Source organism: Microcaecilia unicolor, chromosome 1, assembly GCF_901765095.1.
Source record: "Microcaecilia unicolor chromosome 1, aMicUni1.1, whole genome shotgun sequence".
Classification (NCBI taxonomy): domain Eukaryota; kingdom Metazoa; phylum Chordata; class Amphibia; order Gymnophiona; family Siphonopidae; genus Microcaecilia; species Microcaecilia unicolor.
The window spans coordinates 367,094,899-367,102,209 of NC_044031.1; the positions used below are offsets into that span (position 1 = coordinate 367,094,899).

Below are 7,311 nucleotides of genomic sequence, written 5' to 3' on the forward strand. Positions count from 1 at the left end.
TTTTTAAATTTACTACACTGCAGTTTCATCGCATGCCCCCTAGTCCTAGTATTTTTGGAAAGCGTGAAACAGACGCTTCACCACCCACCTGTTCCACTCCACTCATTATTTATATCTCTATCAAGTCTCCCCTCAGCCGCTCTTCTCCAAGCTGAAAAGCCCTAGCCTCCTTACTCTTTCTTCATAGGGAAGTCGTCCCATCCCCGCTATCAATTAGTTGCCCTTCGCTGCACCATCGAGGACTCCCGGAACATGGCCCCCTCTGCCAGAGGACAGCCTTGACAGACACAGAGGGATCAGCTTTTAACAACTTCGGCAGCCACTGTAAAGAAAAAGGTAAAACCACAACTGACCCAAAGGTGAAAGAAAATGTAAAGATACACTCATCCTGAGAGTCCTGCCTGTCAAACTCAGTGCTGCTGGAAGCATACTCACATCCTCTCCATCACTAAGCCCTGTATACTAACCCAAACCAGTAACTCTCCTGCAGCCAAGGCTGTGGGCATTAAAGAATTACGCCCAATTTTTTTCCCAGTGAGGAAGGAGAACAGAGGAAGGGCTGGAGAGGGAAGAAGGTTGGGGAAGGGACCTGGGGTGACCAGGTGTACCCCTTAAAAGTGGCACTGCTTAGCCACACACCCTAAAGCTCTACTGAACCAAGAGACCATCCATCCGCCTGCTGGAGATAGAGAATACTGACTACCAAGGAGCATTCTCTCTCTTTCTACCTGCTGGTAGATGGTCATAACCCACAAGTCCCTGGATTCATCTGCTACTGACGCTAAGAAACAACAATTTGTCAGCCTTGCCTATATAGGGCACTGTGCAGCTACCTCATCTTCTTTTTTAACCTGTAACAAAGCAAATGTAGCAAAGTCCACTGAAAAGGATTCTGGCCTGATATGGTAGAATTCAAGAAAAGACAATCAGCAGATAAGACCAAAATTTCCCTCATCATCCACCAGACCAGTCCAGACAAAATGGGATATAACAAAGGAGTCTCATCACTGGGCAGGATTAGGTATCACCTGTTCACCCCAACTGGCAAGCAAGTATCCTCCTTGGTGAAGACACTAAGGATCAAATGCTTACTGAATGAGTACACGATAGACAACTCCACTACATAATGCTCTCTGGTGGAGTAAGCCCTTAGCTCTTTGGGTCACCATGCCTTGGAGTTTAGAGGCCAGGGAGCCTTGTCTTCTCAATCCAAGCACAACTGTTTGATCTAGATAAGGTTTTACTGCTTCATTCTCCAAACACAGTTTGGCTACCATCAAGTCTCACCTTAGTGCCTCCTGTGTATCTAGAGGAGAATCAGAAAACTTTCAACACAGATTTCCTTCTTGAAAGAAGCAGGGTCCCTATCTCATTCACAAAAAGGGTCCAGACTACCTAAGGCTGAAGGATAGTCGAGCAAACTCCCAAACTTCTGTGAGCGCAAAATGGACTCCATTGCTCATTTGGGACTGTCCCTTTCATGACTGACTAGGAGTGGAATGGAGCCACAAGTCTGTAATTAGTTACGTTGTCCTTCTTGGACGTATTATTTTTTTAGGATTGGGGTAAGCATTGTGTTCCCCTTGGTCTTCGGAACTGACCTTCTTGTAGCGAGGAGATGTGTTCAGTTAGTAAATCTATAACCAAGAAGGGGCATCTCTCATAAGTAGGGTTGGGCAAGCGTCCAGTATGCAGTGAGATTTCACATACTTTTGAGGGAGGTTTGGATTTCAGCAGTTGATGGTATTGTAAAGGAGGCCCAATTTACTACTACTAATCATCTCTATAGTGCTACTAGACATACGCAGCGCTGTACACATTATATGCAGGTACTTTCTCTGTCCCTAGAGGGCTCACAATCTAAGCTTTTTCTACCTGGGGCAATGGAGGGCTGTGACTTGCCCAAGGTCACAAGCAGCTGCAGTGGGAATCGAACCCAGGTTGCCAGGATCAAGTCCACTGCACTAACCGTTAGGCTACTCCTTCACTGCCAAGAAGTTCTGTTGGCTCGCGCTGCCTCACTTTGTGGCGTCCTGTGGATTAGATAGCACTCTAGTGGGAGAATACATCAGGCCTTCCAATGACCAATGTTGGTCACTTTCTGTCCAAATACCATGGATGACAAGACCAGTCCAGATGCACTACAATTACCAGAACAGATGGCTTGCAATCCTGCACGAGACCCTATCTACCAGGGGCCACGGTAGAAATAAGTACAGCAGTTGCACTTCAGGCCACCAATGAAGGACAGCATTGGTCACCTGAAACTCTCTATCCTCTTGCTGAAAAAAACTGTCACTTTGGTGCTTCAACTCCATAAGAACAAGCACCGGCTGGCACCACCGCTGCATGAGCAGCTGAATGTCTGATCTCCTAGTTCCCATTCTCCACAATCAAGGGTGTAATGGCTGATGAAGTCTGTCTGAATATTTTGTACCCAGGTGATATTGGCTGCTACAATGGCCATCAAATAGTTCTCCACCCAAGCAAAATCAACATGTTCTCCTCTGTCACCACCCCATTTTAGTTCCTCCTAATGCCAGCAGTAGCATTGTCTGACAAGATTCTCACCATCTTCTCTTCTAGGCAGTTCTGGAATGCTAGTAAGGCCAGAAAAATTGTTCTTGCTTCCAACATGATAATGAACCACGCCACCCAGGGGAGACCATAATCCTGCGCCACCTGCTCCTGAAGGTGTGCTCCTCAGCCTTCGAGACTGGCATCCATCATTAATGTTACCAAGGTTGGGGGCTCCAAGAAGTGGCTCCAAAGATTTCTTGGCAGCCCCACCACCACGAGGCTCTTACCTCCTCTGGAGGGAAAGCTGAATCTCAAAGGCTTGGGACGGAGGAAACCACATGGATATGGTGGATCACTCAAGAGGTGCTTGTAAACTTCAGCCCACAGTACCAGGTCCAGTTTGCAGCCATGAAGCCCAGAAATTGAAGATAAGGTGCTTGCTGTGCAAAAAGGATTCCAACTGATTCCAGCCTAGAAACCCACTCCATGGTCAGGAAAAAAACAAAACAAAACAAAACATAAAGTTGCCTTCTTTGGTCTTGAACCTAGCATCCAAATGCTCAAGGAATTGCAATGGAGTCAGACTGCTCTTGGCCTAATTTATCCGTTCTAAAACCTGAAATCACCCATGTCATGGCATGGAGGGCTGCTTCTAATGAGTCCACCCAAATGAACCAATCATCTAGGCAAAGGTGGACTCGGCAGCCTTCCTGTACAAGGAAGGCATCAATCACCATCAAAACCCTTGAGAACATCCTAGAAGCCACTGCTAACCCAAAGGGAAGAACTCTAAACTGAAAACATTGCCCCATGTCACAAAAGCCATTGAGCCTGCAAAGAGGTGGGATAATGTGGGATACAAATGCAACAAATAAATAAATACATAAATTTCTGAAACTTCTGGTGAATCATGATATATAAATTTGTTTCCGTCAAGTCCCTAGATAAGAGAAACTCTCCTTGCCACATTGCAACTATGATGGAACATTGGGAACTGAAGGGCTCCATTTATGCCCCGAGGTCCCAAATTGGGCAAAATGATCTCCCCTTTTTTAGGACCATGAAATAGATAAGAGTACTGCCCTCACCCAAACTTTGCAGGTGGAGCCAGCAGTACCAGTCCAAGCTAAATAAAGTACTCCAACATCAAAGACAGTGCCTGCCATTTGACCGAGATCCCAAAGGCATCAGGAAAAAATATCGCACTGGACCACATCCAACACCAAGCAGTCAGGTGTCATTTCAAGGTAAAGAAGGCCAGCTAGCTGCTCACCTGCAACTCCTCAGAATAGACCCACTGACCCTCACTGGGAGGACTTGCTTCCCCCTGTGAGAGCTCTGTCCCCCTCAAAGGGCCTTTGGGCACCTAAAAAGGAAAGATTCTCTTAAAATCACTTGGAGTAGATCTGCAGAGGTAAAACTCTGTTCCAGTCAGGGAGACAAGACCAATCCTTAGATTCCAATGCCCTGCGAAGGAACCGAAACTGGCAATTTCTGCAGCCGCAGCTTGCCTAAATCCTTCAACTTTTCCAGGCCCTCCCCAAAAAAGAGGCAACCATGAAGAAAAGCTTGCAGAGCCTCAAATATGAAGCCAAATCCATCACCCAGATGCATAGCCACATCACCTGATGCGCCACCACTGAGACAGCAACTGACTGGGGAATAACCTGAACCAAATCATATGGGGAATCTGCCAAAATGTCACCCCAGACTCCAACCTGGCCATCACAGGAAACTCTGCTTCTACTGGATCCACCACCCATCTGCCCTGGTCAAATAAGCTCCTCAAATCGTAATCTGCATCTCCGTCACCATAGCTGTGAACATCTGCATGAAGTATCCTTCCACCCTCCTATTCTGGACATCTTTGAAGGCCATACACCCCTTTCATTGACATCATGGACTCTTGTGACTGCACTGAGCCGCGGAACAACTGGTCCAGTTCCTCCCTGGGTATGGGTTACAATATATCTAAGACCCTACCTCCAAGAGCCACGTCTAAGGATTCCCACTCCTCTAGTACCATCTTCCAAAGGGCATTTCACAAAGGTCTTCAAAATCTTTCTAAGACCTCATCCTCCTGGGCCTCTGCAATCTTTAAGGAGAATATCATTTGTATGAGCACCATGAACAGGTCATCTCTTCTAAACAGCATTCCCGACTCCTCCTCTTCCGAGGGAGACACCGCCCCTTCTTCTATGGAGTTGGTCCGAGGGCCCTAGGTCTCCCATGCTGTCTTCCATTCCCCACCAGTCCTCCCTGTGACTCGGCTCAAAGATAAGACCATGATGAGCACCAAGGGATTCCTCCACTATAAAGGCCTTTCTGAAGCCACTGGGCCTCACACCTCTGGGTTCCCTCCAGGCCCTTAAGTTGTCAGGGATAATAATGCTATTTGCAAACAGCTGGTCTGCATCCGTAATCCAGAAGAGCCCCATGGGTAAACATTCTGAATCCAGATCATCTGCAGATGCTCCTGATCCAATCACGTAGATCCTGTCACACCAGGGACACACAGCCAGCTACAAAGACAGTTGCTGTTCCTACAGGCAGGAGCCTACTCCAAAGTGTTGGTGACGTTTTCTGGTCTGCCCCATCAGATCACTTTAACGGATGAGGCAGTAAAAACCAGCTAAAATCTGCAGCGCCGGCACCAATCAAGAATCTCTCCAAGGCTCTTGCTCCCATGTGGGTGCTGCACCCATATATACTTATAGATTCGGCCTGCTCTGACGAACAGTGCCAGCCCCCTTCTCTCTAGGCCTTGGAGGCATTAGCTGTTCTGAGCTTCAATTTTTTTTTTTTAATGCTCCAACTATTATCTATTAAGGATGATATGTGGGATAGGGAGTTGGGGGAGATGGGAGGGGAGGGAGACATTTGTTAAAATGGTTGATGGCGATTTTGCCTATTGTTTTCTCTTAGGGATTTTGCTGTTGGCATCCATGCCTTGGTTGGATTTTGGTTGTATACTATGCTTTGTCATCAATTAAAATTGTTGAAAACTAGATGCTCCAACTACTGGACCCATGAACAAAAATAGAGACAATCTTACAGCAAAGCTAGAAGCACAGATGTGTGTTGGACCAGTAAAGAGAAACGCAAGAAGTACAGTGTTTCTACTATAAGTCAAGCTACATGCCATACACTACTTGTGTTATATCCTTCCTGGTCTGGCTTATATATCCAGTATAGATCACCAGCACGGGAGGGGGTAACATTTACACAGCCAGACACAGAAGCAAACACAGGTAGGAGGGACCCATAAGTCATTCCCCTTCAACATCACCCTTCCACTGGGATTCAAGGGCTCCACAGAGACCCTAGCCCAGACACAAGTGCCATCAGAGGACCACCCCCAAAGGACGGTCCAGGGGAAAGGTCTTCCCCTACACTCAACCAAGGATGTGGCCCTCAAGTCAACTTTACGAGCAAACACAATGGCCTCTCAACCTGAAACAAGGGCCACAGTCCAGGCCTCAGGTAGTGTTCTTTACAGATCCATACAGAGCTACCGTCTGTTTATTCTTCATTCCTTGACCACCACAATCAAAATTAGGTTTTACTTGTGTGAAAACCCTGGTTGACTATAAATGAACGTCTGTAGCAACTCAGATCCCCATCCTCAAAGGGGACTAGTGAGCGGGACTGAATTGGGCTAGAAGCATACGGTATACAGAAAAGAAAAGAAGATTAACATACAATACCTAAAAAATGGTTGTGAAAAGAACACTTGCCTGACAAAAAAATATCCTTTTCTCAAGGCTAAGTAATCTTCTTCATTTGTCTTCACTGGTGGTGTGGCATCCTCAGTGTCTGTTTCGATGAATTATATACCACCTGAAGAAAAATTACAAACAAAAAAGTTAGCATGTAGGGTATTTTATACCAGGACTCAACAATCCTGGGCTAAAAATGAAACCCTAGTGCTCAGAATTTCATGCTGGCTATTGAACAAAACACTGCCTCTATTTTGCATTCACCATAGGTCTCATTAGATTTACTTTTTTTTTCTAGTATTAAAAGGTGTACTTCTCACATATCATTCCATTTGCCTAGGAACATGATACCCAGCACTCAATTCCATCTTTCATTCTAAAAAGGTAAGGAACCAACAATTTCTTCTGCTTGAAAACTGACTTTACTGCAAGACTCTGCTTGTTCATTTGCACACAAAAGGAAACAAACATTCTCTTACCTGAATTTTGTTTCCTTTAGTCCTACCATAGGGTTGCCGAGGGGGCAAGATTCCCTGGGCAGAAGGTTCTGCTCCCTTTTGCTGCTGTGTGTGGGGACCCAAGTGATTGCGTTATACCCGGGTCCCAGTACACTGGTGAAGATGCAGGAAGGTAAGGGGGCAGGAAGCGAGGGGGGGGGGGAGAGGCGATGGCAGCTGTGGCGGCTCTGTCTCTCAGCAGCCCTGTCCTATCAGCTCTGTCCAAATGAATGGACTGTGTCCATAGACTAGCAGATGGAGACCGAGAAAAAAAGTAGTTCTTTGTGATTCACCCCTTAGGGGTATCGTGGAGCATACCGTGTTTCCCCGAAAATAAGACAATGTCATATTAATTTTTGCCCCCAAAATGCTCTAGGTCTTATTTTCAGGGGTTGTCTTATTTTTCGGGGAAACATCGGGGTTGGCCCGCCCGCCCTCCGTCGCTCCCGGAACTAACCATAAACGCCTCCTTTCACCTTCGCAGCAAGCAGCAGCAGAGCAGGCCACTCCTTCCTTCCGTGTCCCGCCCTCGCCTGACGTAATGTCCGCGAGGGCGGGGCACTGAAGGAAGGCGA

General features: G+C 46.7%; 1 protein-coding gene across 1 annotated transcript in view; it reads right to left on the bottom strand.

Moving 5' to 3' along the window:
* LOC115474425 overlaps positions 1-6,282 on the bottom strand; it is a 439,537-nt gene extending 433,255 nt beyond the window's left edge. Inside the window, exon 1 of the mRNA XM_030209885.1 lies at positions 6,258-6,282. The gene's annotated coding sequence lies outside the window, so the exon portion shown is untranslated. The remainder of the gene's footprint in view (positions 1-6,257) is intronic.
* Positions 6,283-7,311: the final 1,029 nt, after the last annotated feature.